The sequence below is a fragment of the Colius striatus genome, chromosome 1 (assembly GCF_028858725.1).
Source record: "Colius striatus isolate bColStr4 chromosome 1, bColStr4.1.hap1, whole genome shotgun sequence".
Lineage (NCBI taxonomy): Eukaryota > Metazoa > Chordata > Aves > Coliiformes > Coliidae > Colius > Colius striatus.
The window spans coordinates 188526499-188544213 of NC_084759.1; positions in this window are offsets into that span (position 1 = coordinate 188526499).

Here is a 17715-nt window from a genome sequence, read left to right on the forward strand (position 1 = left end):
TAAATTACACTGCTTCTAAAAGGCCTACTTGAAGTCTCTTTGTATATTTATGTGTATACCTAGACCTGAAATGTATTTGTGGTACAATAATTGTGTATATATGCAGGTATATGCTATGTTATATAGTATAGCATAACAAATATTTTATGACTTTAATTTAGTCAAATGATATTGATATTTAGTAGTCACATATGTTTGCTTTCTCCATGTTAAGAACTCCTTACACTCTCAGAATTTCATGATAAAATTCCCATTAACATTGTGTTGTGCATGTAACATAAGATTTTTTCATTTATGAACCTCATATCAAATGCCAGCTTTTTGTCTAACGTGTTACTGAGAGAACCAACCCTTACATTAGACAAGAGAGTTACAAAATCTTCTAATCCTTCCTTCAGTGAGATCTTAATGTACCAACACATTTCACTGTTACTTGTACTCCATGCAAATAGAATTATTCTGCTTGTTCCCCAGCTGCAGTGGCAAAAGGTTTTGCTATCAAGCTCTGTGGTCCTGAATGTGTTACAATGAGCTGTCATTTACACTGCAGATGTTCTGAGATCTTCCAGCACTTTCATGCATAGTGGAACAATCAATGAACTGTCAATGTTAACATGTAAATCATCATTGCTATGTTTCACATTAACAGGCATATATGTAATTTCACACTGCTCAGAACAGTAGTTACAGAATTAGGAATGTTCAAATACTAGTAGAAGCATTATTACTGTCTACTTACAGTTTCAGATCTTTAGTTTCAAACAATATCTATAAGAGGCTCTTTTTGTTTGTAAAAGACAAAAAAAAACCAAGAAAAGAAAAGAAATGTAAGATTCTGAAGCTCTGGTCTCAGCTTCAAAGAGTTTCTGCTTCATATTAGTTATACCAGAACAGTGAATAAAAAGGCCATTACATTACTATTATCCAAAATAATATTGTCCCAACAGCTTATCTTTTATTCTGGCCTGTACTTTTTACACTTTCACTCTTCTAATTCTCCCATCCCACTTATCTGGGAGTGAGAGAGAAGCCATGTGGTGCCTTAGCTGCTAGCCTAAGTTAAACTATAACACTCTGATAACCTTTTCAGTGATAAGTAATTTTTTATTCTTATCTCTACATACGATTGCCAATTTCAGTCAGAGCTTGAACTACGTGTAGGTAGTTTTAATTCTAAAAGATATCATACAGACTCCTTGAGTCAAGTATGGTTTTGTCTTTATAGAAATGAAGAGCAGGACTTCTGAGGTTTCACATTCTTTGGTAATTTAATCCTACTACTCTTGCAATGATAGAAGATAAAGCATTACTGGGAAAAAGGAAAATAATTGCTTAATTCTTAAAATATTGATCTAAATTTTGGTTTGTAGGGAGAGGTAATTGCTACCTATCTTGACCTCCTTTGTATAGACAGTCTTTCTAGGTTGTGACTCAGGGCAATTTAAGTTTCATTTCTGAATCACCTCCTAGAGAAATCCGATTAGAAGTAGACTACGGAGTAATTACTTACTACAGGGCATTGATTTTAGAGTTACTGGAGACTAAAGATATTTTTGTGAATATTTTCAGTTATTCATTTTTTTCCAACATTTTGAAATAGACCATGATCTTCAGTCACTAGGACGAGTCAAAAACCTTGACGTGAAATAGAGTTTTCTATTGCTGATATTTCCAGTGTTAGATTTTACTACTTTTACTTGTAATTGAACAGATTTTCACATCTTAAGGAACCTCACTGAAAGGAAGGAAGAATATTATACCAGTAGAATCTGTCCTTGGCCAAAAAAAAAAAAAAACAATTGCTAAATATTGAGGACCTATATGGCTTTTGACAGAAAGCTTAGGGAAAGGAAATGCAGTCTAATTAGAATCAGTTCTGTTTTCATCACAAAATGTATTAATACTTTGTTCTTCCTCTCCCTGCAGTCAAATAATTTACAGAAAACATCACTGAGAAGAGCCTGGTTCCATCCTCCTGACACCCACACTTTACATATTTGTAAACTTTTTTCCTTAGGAATTTATTTGTACCTTATTCTCTGTCTAATATTAGAATCCTGTGAAAAATTGTAATAATGTTCCCTATAGTTAATTGTTATGTCATAAATACATGATTGTGATTTTCAAGTAGGAAGTAAATAGAAGATCAGCTCCAACGCAAAAAAATCCTTTATTCTTGTAAATGTTCTTAGGAACAAAAACTGCATCAAGTGAAAAGTTTTAAAAAACCATAGATCAGTGAGTTTGTCAAAGCATTTCATGAAACATAAATGTATCTTATTAAAGAAAGTAGCAGAGATATTTTAAGAATGGTGAACTATACTTTGGGACGATACATTCCTGTAGAATGGGTTACAAAGGATTGCGTTTTTCAAGAATTCTGAAAGACTAAACCAAATATATTCCTAGAGATGGGAAACATTGTCTTTTGAATGCACTTTGAAATACAGGCGTCTCATTTATACTGGACTGAATTAGTTTATACTAATCCCAGTATGGGATTATTCTTATATATGCTCATTATGTAGTGATGAAGGGCCAAGTATAAGCATTATTTTGTCAGGTCATATATAAACATGAGACTTCTCAGGACTCTTTTGTACCTGTACTGTGAATACAGAAACAAGGAGAGGAAATGAATCTGTCACCTGGCATCTGAATGGACTGAAGTTTCATACACTTGCTCTGAGCAAGCTAACATCAAATCAGTACATATTTACATGAGTGTAGCTCTATCAACACAATTGCTCCTGTTTAATCATACATGTTTTTCCACAGAGTTGCTGTGACCTGCTTTACAGTTTTACTAGCTTAGATCACCATCTTCCTACAAAAGACTCCACCATACTTCATCCTTCAATGTAAACAGAACTTCAGAGATAACTTCAGAGATCTAAACAGATGATCCAGGTAAAGAAATAATAGGAGAACATTTCATATGTTTTAAAAAGCTATTTCTTGTGCTGAGGTGAAAGAACTTAAGGTTTTCTTCCTTGTGTCACACATCACATCTGTTCATATTTACCTGTTATCAAATGTAATGGGAAGTGACAGAAATTTGCTTTTCCAGATTTTGAACATTTTTAATAGGAAGGGTTTTTTCAAGTTTTTTAGAAGAGATAGTATAATATTCCTGTTATGAGAGCTGTGAGCTAAAGAGAAATAGCTTTCCAAATAAGGAAGAACTTTACTACCTTGCATCTTTTTTTCCCCAGTCTAATAAGCTGCCTAATATAAAATCATAGCAGTACTTTCAAATATTAATTCTTATTGAACTTGACTAATTTTTCCTGCCCTGACTTCCTTACAGATGGAGACATAACAAGATCAGAGAGAAACAAAAGGAAGAGAAATAAACTGAAAGTAGATTATTTTTTTTCCAGAACCATTCCAGATTATACTTTTTTTTTTATGTCAGGTTGCCTAATCATGGCATGGAAAAAGCTGCTTTAGTTGTGTAGGTGAAATTTAATTACGATTTAAAACATCGGTGAGGTTAAGTGCCTGATGAAGGAAATACTGCCCATCCAACCTGCTACCTCCAGTATGGAATTCTAGCAGGTCAGTGAATATAGGTTCCAAAATAATAATCTGAGATATCACTGATTCATTATACAATGGAATTATTACAAACTAAACAAAGTAATGTACTCATGTACTCATGAAACAGCCGTGAGGACAGCAATCTTTTATCTTCCTTAGAATCTCTGTATTCAAATTCAAGTTGCCAGTAATATGAACAATATAGGTGTGACATGTGAATACTAATCTCCAAGAAAACTTCAGGTTGAAAAAAAAGTGAAACTCATAAGTTGTCTCCATATTTTCTAATTGACTTTGCTAGAGTATGGATCCTTCCGCAAGGACAAGTCATTTATCATGGTTTAGTTACAGTCAGATGCCAAGCTACTTTCATCAAATCCTTTCTGTAATGAAGTATTGCATGGGTCATACTGGTTGTGTTGCCCCAAAATTCTATTCTATACAGTACACCATATAATTTTAAGGCATTTATTACAAGCTATGTTTCATGTATTTATGGCTTTGGGTTATCTAAAAAAAGATTCATTAGCTATTTTCTTTTGTATACTTCAGATAAATATTTCTCAACGTCTACAAAATGAAAACTGAAAAACAGATTGCTATATTGTAAGTCTAACAGTGAGTTCAGTAACCATTTAAATGAAAGGAAGTATACTACATTATGTATTACCTTATTTTTTTAACTCAATTTTAAAAGGAATTTCATACTTCTCCACAAAAATCTTCAACTTAGGATGTATATCAACAACAGATTGTGTAATTCAGCAACACAGCAGTCTCACTCTCTTTGTCTTAATATTGGCAATAAATATAAGTCTAAGCACATTCAGACAAATAAAATAAAAATTAGATATCAGGTTTAAAAAGTCAATGTATTGCTCTCAAGTAAATAAAAAGAAGATTCATTCCTGTTTTTTTTTAAATACTTTCATCGCCTGTTCAAATATTTCTACAGTTGGAAAGATTTTCACAGTGTGGAAGTTAAGTTTTCCTTTTTCCAACCAACTATTTCCAAAAATTCATTACTTCATTTCATAAGTAGATATAGAGTGTTTGATTAATTTACTTATATGTAGAAGTCTTGTCCTCTTTGCCGCATCCTGTGTCATCCAACTAATCCTGGAACATGCTGAAACATACTCATAACACACATACTCTTTCACTGTGGTAGCTGGAGACTAACCAGGATTCACGAAAAGATCATAAATAGTACTAGATGGTCTTCTGTGGGTAACCAGACTAAGCCTGGATGCCATTTTACTGTCCTCTTCCTGAAGTTAATTGTGTTAAAGGTGAAAGGCAGCTGCCAGTTTAGACTTCTAAAAATTGGTATTTATATATGGGTGTTGGTGTGTGAGATAAGTCTCTAAGCTTACTTAAAGCCAAGTCAATATGTGCTTAGAAGATTATTTTGGGTACTCTGAAGTACATGGGTAAATAGAATAAAAAATATACATCCATAGCAGTGTTGAATTGTCTTGCAGAGATACTTATGTTTTTTCATCACAATAGCAAGCAGATGTGATATAAGGACCAACAGGACACTGGTGTCCTGATGTAGTGTCTAAAAACTAGCTGGGATACGAAATTTCAGATGACACTAGACAACTGAATCCTGGAAACTAAATATTTTTCTACTGTGACCAGCTGAATGCTTTTCAAGACTCCAGTGATTGTCCTGAGTAGCTCTTCCTTGACATGGAGAACCTGTCTGTCACAAAAATATCTTCATTTGGTTATCCAAATTAAAATGGCTTAATTTTTAATGTTTTTCCTTATCCCTCCAACGGCTCTGATCATATTCTTTTTGATCTCTGGTCATTCCTTTTCTATAAGCTGAACAAAGTAGTTCATAATCACGGGTCTATAGTTCTGTCTTCTTACAGTTTCTAAAAAACATGGAAGAGTTGATTAGAAATTTTAAAATTCTATTTATTTAAAGTTATTTGGATTATTAGAATGGCAAATTCACCAGTTTGGAAAGAATCATTCTAGTGAAGTCAACTGACTTTTCCCTTTGTTTCTGTCATAAGAATTTGCTACCAGTAGTGTTCAAACACCACACAATATGTAAAACCTAAAGAAAACTGAAATAACAAAATATATTACAGTGAAGTGAAAGGGAAATGAAAACATAACAGTCCATGGACAATGTGAGTTTCACATGTCAGATAACTGTGTTGTCCATTTCATTCAGAAAACATCTATTTGCAGAGTTTTTTATTATTGGTTTACCAATGAAGTTTCAGTATTTATGCTTTCAATAGTATCCTACTATGAAATCATCATTTAGTTTAACTATCTATGTTCAAATAGTTATATTTCAAGTGTTAGAGCATTCCAAAAGGTCTTAGAAACATTTGCCATGTACAATAATTATTGAGAACAAATCAAAGATAATTGCTTACTTTCTCACACAGACATGTTAAGATAATACTCGAGTAATTTCTAAAAACATTGTTCTATCAAAGCTAAATACTATTAGAGTTTGGTGGGACTTTTTGGTTTTTACTTCTAATGACAAAGTAGGCTCCTGAGCCCTTCCTGGGACATCTAATAGCCTGAGTTACAATAACAGTTGTTTTTTACCTCAATCTAAACAATTACCATTATGTTTAGAGGAATGATGCCGAATTTTGGTAAAGTAGTAAATTAAGGAAAAAAATATCCCATTATTATATTATGGTCTCGCAAATATCTGCACATAGATTGATGAGATACCTTAAGTAAACTTGAATTCTGTAATGCTCCATTGCCATAGAATTCAAGATAACTAAAAATATTTAATGAAGACTATTTGTCTCTCATGTAACTCTTTCTGTTACGGAGAGTGTGTTGTGCATTTCTTTATGACATCGTTCAAGTTAACTCAAACATCTTCTGGATGTGAGATTTTGCATAATCTCAACTCTAAACAGACCTTACAATTAGACATCTTGGGATTCAATACCAAGAAATGTCCCCTGTTTCAATCAATCTCAAAATCTTTCATTAAGCTAAGATGGAGTCATCATATATCTGAAGCTAAGAATTTATTGATGGCATAATAATATTTTAATAGTTAAATAGTCCAAATTATGTAGTTAACAGAGGAAACCATCAATAACAATGACAAGCTCAGCCTACTTATGGCAAAAGTGAGGCCAGAACAGCATTGAGACCTTGCTCTGTCAGATTGGTGCAGACTCCACAGCCTTTTACCAGAAACGTCAAAGAACATAATTACTGTGTTATACACACACAAAAATAATTCCCTTGTATTTATGTGGCTCTATGCTCAAAGTAGTTAATTTTATAATAATTGCATGTTTCAAGCCAATCTTTTGACTCACTATAGTTCTAAGCCTGTAGCCATCTCTGTTTACATAATGTAGCCATGTCCTGTTCTTGGATAACAGGCAATTGAAGTGTCTTGCAGTCTTGCAAATAGACTTAAACTTTGATTAACATGAAAGATTTTACAATTGCATGTACATGATGCGTGTATGTTTAGCTTTTAAGTTACAGGTTTAAAAAATGATATGCTTGATACATTATGTTTTACACCCTTTTCCACTCTTATAGTCTACTGAAAGTGAAATAATCTTCAATAGTGATATATAACATTTGACATAAAAAGGAAGGTATAGCATCAAGGTAATGGAGAGACTGTTGAGTGTAACTCAGCCTCCTTGCAGTAGGTTATTTGCTTAAAACTATTTTACTATGAGAGTGAGGGAGCCCTGGCACAGGCTGCCCAGGGAGGGTGTGGAGTCTCCTTCCTTGGAGGTCTTCAAGACCCACCTGGACATGTTCCTATGCAACCTGATCTAGCTGAACCTACTTCTGCAGGGGGATTGGACTAGATGATCTCTAAAGGTCCCTTCCAACCCCTACCATTCTATGATTCTATCATTCTATGATACCTTTGAGATCATCAAGTTCAGTTGTTAACCTAACACTGCCAGTTCACAACCACACCATGTCAGTAAGAACATATACATGTCTTTTAAATACCTCCAGGAAAGACGACTTGTTTAAAGACCAAGATTCAACTTTATTACTGGAGTGTTCTTGAATTTCCTGGATTAGTGTTTTAACCTCTGTGCAATCATATTAAAGGTAGCTGTTTCACTGTTTTGAGAGACCTTAGTGCTGCCCTTTTGTTAGAAAAACAGAGACATGATCAGAACAAGACAGCATGGAATTTGGACTTCAGTTTAATATCTATCAACCAGCAATTTCTGGCTACTATGACATCTTCCTCTTTACTTCTATCCTCTGCCTTATGCCACCTCTATTCTTTATCATGGCTTTCCCTAAGTGGTTTTAACATATAAAATAGACAACAATATGGAGATATATATATATATATATATATGTGTGTGTAAATATCTTTTACCAATTTTCTGTGACAAATCAGACATTTTAAAAAATCAAAGCCTTTTTGTGAGCAGAAATAAATAATTCAGTAACTGCAATAAATAATTAAGCCTGTCCCAGTTTAAAGATTGAACTGCTAGTTCACGTTTAGAAGTAGTCTCACCACACCAGTACTCAGGCATGATGACAGAATCAATTTGGACACCTTTTCTTAGTGTTGCTCCTGAGCCATCCAATCTGCAGCAAGAAGCAACTTTGAAGCTGTAAGACAGTTAACGTCTATCATAAGAACTAAAATGCACTTTACATGTATATAATTGAGTGGAATCAGGTACTTATAAATGTAAATCAGGCTTCTGTTTTGTTTTGTTTGTTTTTAATTTACATTCACAAGTGAAGAATGGCAGGTGTTTCTGTTGTCTATAATTTATACCTGCAGAGGTCTGTCTTCTAGGCTTCCGCCACAGCTAGTATAAAATTGAGAGATGTTATGTTTTACTTTTGTTTTAATTTTTCTTTTTGTGACTCTAATATAGACAGGTAATATAGACCTCCTTCCTTGGAGGTCTTCAAGACCCGCCTGGACATGTTCCTATGCAACCTGATCTAAGTGAACCTGCTTCTGCAGGGGGGTTGGACTAGATGATCTCTAAAGTTTTCTTCCAATCCCTACCATTCTATGATTCTATGATTACAAGTAAATTATTTAATAGGTCTAACTAAATAGATTTAAATATTTATCTAAATACTAGGTTAAATTACAGTTTTATTCTTTTATTTTGTTTTTTGTTCGATGGTTGATGAACTTTGTTGTAAACTATTGCTAGTTGTTTACCTTATCCTTTCTAAGTGTACTACTGCAACTGGTATTGGACAAGTTGTTACCTTGCGTGATGTGTTCTGGTGCCACACTAAGAATTTGGAACCATTATTACCAAGTTTTGCAACTTACAGGAAGAAGATCACAAAGGTCAGATCACAAAGAAAAGCAATTTGGAATATGAGGAAGGGGAAAAAGAAGAAGGGAAAAGATAGCTTGTGATGACAATTTTACACGTAGTAAAAGAAGAAAGATAAAAAAATATAAAGGATGATTATGGAAGTAGAAAGAATGTAAGAGAGAGAAAAATGTGGGAAAACTTGCAGAAACTTCCACACCAAAGAAAAAGCCTATTATTAAACCATTTTTAGACATTTGAAAAAAACTGATTATAAACATTATTAAGAAAATGTTTGTGATTGTCAATTACTTAACAAACAGAATCAAAGTATAAATTGCATGTTTCAATCAATTACTGCTAAGATGGCATAAAAGCATTTCAGTTGTAACCAGAGTTTACACTATTCAACAGGATATTAAAGGAAATAATGACTAGTCATGCAGTGACTCGTTTATCCCTTTATCTTTCTGTTTACTTAAACTTTAAATTCTAGCAAACTGAATGAAAAAGTAGAGCCAAGTTAATTAACTTTACTGAATTAGCAGAACATATAAACTGGAGTCTACTTCAACGTTACTGAAATTTATCTTGAAGTTGATTTTTAATTGTATATATAGAAATTAACTAAAAAAGTATTGTCACTCTAAATCAGAATAGAAAATAATTTTTCATATTCACACAATGACATTTTTTTCCAGAAAATTAGATGTGCATCGCAGAATAATTTTGTTGAAGGGAAAGACTCCTGAGGATAAACTATGTTTTGAGATCTGGAAATCTCATACCATAAAAACTCACCTGAGAGGAGTTCCCTGTGGGATTTATTAGATTAGTAAGTTCTACTTCTGCCTCACAATATTCGAAGTCTAAAGAGAATCACTATAGATAGGTCTACCAACCAACTGCAACATGTCTCCAGCTGGAATAAATGCTATGAGGAATTACTTTGTTATATATTTTTATTACATGATTATAAGAATTACTCACAGGCTTTAATTTAACAGATGTTGTGGGTTGAGTTAGTTTTTAATATCTACTGCATAAGTGTTAGAGATTTGAACAAAACTGAAGTAAGCATCCTTAGAGAATGACAGTTTTTATAAAACATTACTAGTTTTATATATTTCTGATCTAAATATGAGATATAAGTTTGGGACTTCAATAGGAAGATGAATTGGTGGATTGGAGTAGAAAATGTAAGACTTCTATGACAGTGTAAGAAGCAGGGATGTAAAGGCAAGAACAAGTAAGGTAAATGAAGAACAGGAAGGTGTTTGCAGAAGGCAGGAGTTTTGCAGACCCAACTGCAATATGAGAACAAAATTGTCCAGTTAACCAAATGCTAATAAAGCTAAAAAATAGTGTGAGTTATTCATATTTCGAAATTCCTAATTATATTCATATCATTTGTCACTTAAGACAATGATCTGGTTTATATGCTGTGTGCATTATCTGAGCAAAAATTAAGAATCTGGCATACTGAAACAATGTAGTTTGGAATGATTTCCACTTCAACAAGAAAAAGCAAAATATAAATACAAACTGACCATCACTATTTTGCTGTTTTACTATATTGCTCATTTGTATTAATTTCAGACTGTATTATTTTGTTGTCTTTACTCTCACATACCTCCAAAATTAATCTTCTAGTTTTCTTTCAGAAAAATCAAGTACACTATAGAACTTCAACAAAAGTTTGTGATGAATACTGTAAATATATTTTGGTGATGAATTTGTATCGTATATTAGCCTTATAGCTTATTAGTGTGCTATTTAGTGATTGATAAATTTATTAATGGTACTTCAATAAACCTTCTGAAACACAAAAAGGCGCTTGTATAGATCAAAATAAAATAAGGTTACTACTTAGAGTCTACAAGTTCATGTGCTCATGCATGTGAGTAAGTTGCATTACTCAAAATTTCATGACAATAATTTTTGTGCATTTTTCCTTATTAAAGAACACATAGGACAAATGAGGATTTGGGGTCTTCCCTTCCCTTCCCTTCCCTTCCCTTCCCTTCCCTTCCCTTCCCTTCCCTTCCCTTCCCTTCCCTCCCCTCCCCTCCCCTCCCCTCCCCTCCCCTCCCCTCCCCTCCCCTTCCCCTTCCCCTTCCCCTTCTCCTTCTCCTTCCCCTTCTCCTTCCCCTTCTCCTTTTCCTTCTCCTTCTCCTTTCATCTTTTTACAGGGGTGAAATAACGCCACAGAACAAGTATTGGAGTAGTTCAATAAAGTAGTACTCTTAAAAAAATCATTTTCTAAAAAGATCCCTTTGCCAATTGTTAATGAAGCTACTGTGAGGGGACTGAATAAGAAAAGTAAGTATTCCAAAGGAATACTTGGATCAGGGCTGATGGGAGCACAAATAATAATATGGAGTGGCAGATTAGTCATTCAAAGATCCAGGTATCACCTTGTTCCTACTCATTGTACCCTCCCCAAAACCTCCTCCTTCATGCGTGAGTATTGCCCTTGCATAATAATAAAAGTAGGACTCATTTAGCAATTTTAGAATGATTACAAAAGCATTGAATTGCTGTAAGAATTATAAATACTTTTCCAGATACACATAAAATCCCTTCCATTCTTGATATAGCACCTAGCCATTTGTGTCAGTTTGAACCTTCTTTGGCTCTAAGCCCCATCCAATCTGGTCTGGAACACCTCCAGGGATGAGATAGACACAGCCACTCTGGGCAACCTGCTCCAATGCCTCACCACCCTCACAGGGAAGAACTTCTTTCTAATATCTCATTTAAATCTGTTTCAGTTTGAAGCCATTACCCCTTGTCCTGTCACTACATGCTCCTGTAAAAGGTCTCTCCAGCTTTCCAGTAGACCCCTTTAGGTCTGGAAAGCTGCTATAAGGTTTCCCTGGAGCCATCTCTTTGTCTAAGCCAAAAAATCCTGGCTCTCTCTACCTGTCTTCATAGGAGACATCATCTTTGTGGCAAGTTCTCCAGACTTGCTCCAACAGGTCTATATCCTTCTTATGTTGTTGTCTCAGAGCTACATGTAGCAATTCAGATGAAGTCTCAAGAGAGTGGAGAGAATCACCTTCCTCCACCTGCTGGTCATATTGCTTTTGATGTAGTCCAGGATATATGAAAGAAATTTGTTGGCAAGTGATAATTTTAATATTATAATTCCATTAATATTATAAATAATTAGAACTAAAAAGCAGATAAATAAAAAGAAAAATAAAAAAGCTTGCAAATATAAACAGAGAGGGAAGATACTGAATATGGGAAACAAATATATTTGATCTGGAATAATAATTTATTCTAGCTTCATCCTCTTACACCGTCAGTTGATTTTATTTGTTAATTTTCATATTACTTGGGGTTTTTTTGAGCTACGTTAATGGCTGATATAAATTTACCTAAAGAGGATATTGTGTGTTGACAGTAAAAAACCTTTCTGATACAGTTCATAGGAACATAAATTTTACACAAATGACTATTGCTGACTAGTCAGCATGACAATCACAAGGGTGAGTTGTTGAGCTAGGCAGAAACATCTCACAGAAGCTTTTCAATTAAAAAAGCCAGTCCTGTGAAATATCAACTAGTGTAAAATGGTGTGCCTTAAATGATGTTTTTTGCTTAGTTTTGTATTTGACTGCATATGCACTATCACTTTAATATTATCTGTATAAGAAGTTAGATAGGGATAACTTGCTTTGTTGCTGGAAATACTGTATTGAGTAGCAGCAGGAGGGCACATATCTTAATCATTGTTGTGGTTTTGCCCAGCTAGCAATGAAGCACGACAGTCTCTTGGTTTCCCCATCCACCCCCACCCTTGTTAGGATGGTGGAAGCCCAGTGAAAAGGTTGTTGTAGATTGAGACAAGGGCAGGGAGGGCTCACTGTCAATTACGATTCCAAGCAAAACAGACTCCAGTACTCGACTTAGAGAGGAAAGTAAGGAAATTTTGTTCTACCTACAAGAAACAGAATAGAACAAAAAGCAAAGAGACATTCATAGAATAATAATAATTGACTGAACTTTGAAATTATTTAAACAGATAGAAAACATATTTTTCATTTTTAACAAGAAAAAGGTTTGTTTTACAAAACTAGGGGTTATATTTCTTTTTTTTTTAATGCAATATTTCAAAGAAGTTCAAGGAAGAGTGCTATACCAAGCAGACTGCAAAACATCCTGGCCACAAACATTTCCAAACTTGACATAGCACCTATTTTAACTAATACAGTTTCGTAATAAGTAATGCACTAAAGCTATTATTATATATCATTTTAAAATCAACACAAAAAAGCTGAACTTCTACTAAAAAGACCACAGGGCAGTTATCTTTAAGTACATAGAATAGCATAGAAAATATTGAAGGAATTCCATCATTGTAGAGTTCATTGTAAGAAAATTAGTTTTGTTTAAAATTTTTGTGTATAGATGTGTACAGAAGTACAAAATTCATAGCAAGGTGGGAAATGTCTCAGAATCCATACCAGACTGCAGATTAATGTTTAATATTTTTCTTTACTTGAAATTTCAAGAAATATCAGCTACGTTTGTTTTCATTATACACATAAAATTAATTTGAGGTCCTGAGGAACGACATTTCCTCGGTGCTTGTGTGTATTTTCTTTCCTTGCTTTTTTCACTTTCTCCCTTTCTCTCCCATCCTACCTACTTGTCTTCCTCCTACCCTCCTATCCTTCTGCACTATTGATTTTCATCCTTTTTTAGGAATTCATGTAGTACAATAAAACAGAAATACTGATGAACATTTACAGGGTATTTATGAGGTGATATGATCTTTCACAGATATTCTAAAATCAAAATGTTGCTAGAAAACACAATTCTGCAATATTATAAAGCATGGAATCTCCCTGTCTTAATCACCACCTGTGAAATTTCTCATTGCTGTTTTTTTCCTATTTTGTCTCCCTTTCTGCTGAGTGAATGGGAACAAATGAGTAGCAGGGGGAGAGTCAGGCTGTTAGCCAAGGCTAGCCCACCAAGACCATTTCAATTGTTAATCAAAACTGTAAGCCATTGTGTGTCTATAACATATTCATTTCTCCTAAAAAACATGCAATATGCAAGAAGAAAATCAGTTTTTAGCAGTGACAATAGAACTTCAGGGACTATGTTCTCAAGTTCCAGATCTAGAGCAACAGAGAATAAGTCTGTATTAATTTAAAAATAGAAACTTTAAAAAATTCAGCTTTTTTTAAGGCTGAGATGTTAAAAGTTACTCATGTAGTCAACATCTAATTTTAGCTTCTTTATTCACTGCTTCATTTGCATTCCTACAACCCATGAGAAAATTGCTCTGTTGAAGCAAATTGAGTTCTGCTGTGAATACAATAATTAAGAAGTACAAACTTCATCTTTATTAGAAAGTACAGAGGGGTTTGACCTAAACTGACCTACCAGGTATGTCTATAAACAGAAAAACGTATTTTAGGACCTGAAGATCTGTGTGCAAGTCACATTAAAAAAAAAAAAAGCAAGCAAACAACCCAACAGTTTCTGTGGTTTCTAAACTAATTGATTAATTCAATTCACTCACTCTGTGAGTGTGGTTTTCAATGGTACTCTGTGGAGATGACTTCTTTGTTTGTCCAGGTGAAAACTGATACTTGTGACAATTCTTTTTCATTTTTCTTACAAAGTTAATTAGGAAGTATTAAGTAGACAGAAGGGCAGGGGGTAAAGAATTTTATGAAACATATGCCAAGCAGTTCTTCAGCTGTTCTAATTAGATTTAACTTCCAAAGACGTTTAAAGGGGAGCTACAGAGGAAGATTATTAGAAGAACTGTGCTAAACCATTTAACAGTAATTTGGAAGCTGAATAAATAAAGTACATATTCCAGTGTTTTTAATTTAAAAAATGACTCTGGTTTGCCTCATGTTAAATTGACAAAATGGTTGTGATGAGAGAGTAGAGACCTCTTGTTTTATTTTTAACAGACAAAATCTAAGAGATTGAGAAATACTTACCGTCTAGTTGTGGGTGTTTTCTAATTCCAATTTGTCTTGGACAAAGTGGCTTAAAAGTTAACCCTAGGTGACACTGCAAAAGCATAAACAGAAAATTGTAAGCTAAACCCCAACTCTCTACAGTGCCTTCAAGAGTGCAGAGATTCAGCTGGATTTCACCATTACCAGGATTTGGTTCCAAATAGTCAAAATGTTTTGCAGAAGTACAACCCATTAATTCAGTCCCAATATTTGCAACTGTCATGGGTTTATTGGAGTCATTTCTGGTAATGGGGAAGGAACTGTAAAGATGTCTTCTCTAAGAAGTTGCTTGAAACTTTTCCCAGCTCTGAGTCAGAACCACTTCTGTGACTGAGCCAGTTCAGCACTTCCATGATCACTTTTTAAGAAGAAGAAGCTGGAAGAGTAGGATTCTTCCTGTTCTTACTGTTCTTCATGTTCCTTCTTGCTGTTCTTGCTACTTGCTTTTCCAGCTGCTGGTGGCGGAAGGAGTTGGGGAAGAAAAACAAGCCTTCAGACCCCAAGGTCAGAGAGAGAAGAGAGGAGGATGTGTGCTAGAGCAGAGACTGCCCTGCATCCTGTGGAGAGGATTGGTGAAGTAGAGAGTTGGCACTTTTTAGAGGGCTTCATGCCAGAAATGGTGACTGTACCTGGAGGAGGTCATTAATTTGTGCGAGGGGAGCATTGCAGCAGAAGGTACCTGAAATGCTGCTGCCCACAGAGGAGTCCCACACTGAAGGAGTTTGTGTGCCAAAGCTGTAGCTGTTGGGAAGAACTCACACCAGAGAGATTTGTTAAGGACTGTGTCCCGTAGGAGGGACCCCATGTTGTAGCAGGAGAAGTCGTCAAGGAGTCATCCTCCTGTGAGAAGAAGGTAGCATCAGAGACCATCTGTGAGAGGCTGACCATATCCCCCGATTCGCTGCCTCCTACACGAATGAGAGGGGAGGAGGTAGAGATATCGGGAACGGTGAGCTGAGCCCAAGAAGACAGAGGTGGGGAAGGAGGTCTTAAAGTGTTGGTTTTTTTTTTTTTTCTCATAGTCCTGCTCTGTTTTTGCTTTTTGTCTACTCTGTTTCTAGTAGGCCGTAGAGCAAACTTTCTAAGTTGAGGAGTGGAGTCTGTTTTACCCAGAACCATAATTGGCAGTGCCCTTGTCTCGATCCACAAGGTCCTTGATTATCTTCTTTCTTCCTTTCTCACTGGGGCCTCCACCATCCTAAGAAGGGTGGGGGTAGTTGGGGGACAGTGAGCAAGAGCCTGCCATGGCGCATAATTGTTGACTTAGCAAAATCATTATGAATCGCAAAGGCTTGATAAAGAATGACAGAAGTGGTAGATTTTTGCCAAATCTAACCAAACAGATCCAATTTTGTTGGATATTTATTAACAAACAAGATAATTTCAAGAGACCACCTGTCCTGGCAGCAGGGACAGAGGGAAGAGAACATCTGCGTTAATCTACTGCCAGCTGTTTCTCCACTTTAATGATCAAATCTGGAGTCAAATGACTGTCCAGAGCCCTAATGGATATTCATAGCACCTTAGGAGAGATTACTCCCAAGATAACTCTTGGCTCACCTCGAGACTTTTCCATTACAATCACTTCACAGGCCATGATCGTCACAAGAATTTAAGCCTCAACATGCTAAGGCACTGGGATGACAGATAGGGCTGTACATTAAGCTGTAACCTCATACTGAGATAGTACAACGAAGGCAAGCTTCAATTTGGTGAAGCCACAATCAAAGAAAAGCAAGTTAAGGCAGGGCACAGGAAGAGCAGATGCAAGTATGTGAGAAAGAAGAGGTAGAGGGTAAAGTCTCAGTATCATAATTTCTTCAAGGTGAATTTACATAGCAGCATTGATTCAAGGTTTCCTTTAGAATATGCAAGTGTCATGGTTTCATTCTACACAGCAGCTTTGTGGGGCATGCCATTCTCGTATCTAATCCCAGTCACATTATAATTGTGATTTTCAAGATATCAAGGTCTATAATTTGTATCTAAGAAAATGATATTGAAAAAAACAGTGCAAGATATCCTATTTTTTATCCTACTAGTCCCAAGATGCTTTTTTATTGTTTATTGTGAGAGCATAAGGAACAGCAAGTTAAGATTGTCTGAAAAGGTCAAAGGCCTGTCTAGCATCCTATCTGAGAGTTTGGCATGTACTTTCAAAAAACAGAAAGCTGGAGATGAAGTATAACCCCTCAGCTTCCAAAAAGTCTTTTCTTCTGTGCCTTTGTGATAATTTTTAAGCATCTTCACATTATTGGTGTGTTCCACAGATTTTTAATCCTGCAAACATGCCAACTAAACTTTGCTGCCTCATCATTTTCTTGCCTGCCTCAGTTGTCTAGTAAAACCAGGTAATAAATATGTGTAGTTCATTTTTTTATGCCATCTGTGATTTGAGAAACCTGTATCTTATTGTCTTTCAGTTTTCTCTTTCCCAGGAAGAGGAGTCATAGCCTTTTAATATCTCCTCATGCACCAACCTTTTAATATCGGATAATTTCTTTGCATTTCTTTATTTTTTAGATTTAGTACATGGAAGATGGAAGGTTAGGACTTGCATACACTACTAAAGACAATGAAAAAAGGAGAGGCAGGGTGTGTTCCACAGTGCCATATTGAATTTTCCTGTTTCATTCTTTATTTATTTCTTAATAAAATCTGATGTGTATTTTGACTTTTTGAGCAATGATGTTCATTTTCAGAAAACAATCTGTAGTGACTCTAAGATGTTTGGTCTCATCACAGTCTTTGGATAACTAGGATTATTTTCCCCCCATGAACAACAGACATTGCATTTTATTTGACATTTTACTGCCTTTGCCCTTTCCTCTGAATCCCTCACCAAACTCATAGTTCAAACAAAAATAGAAATA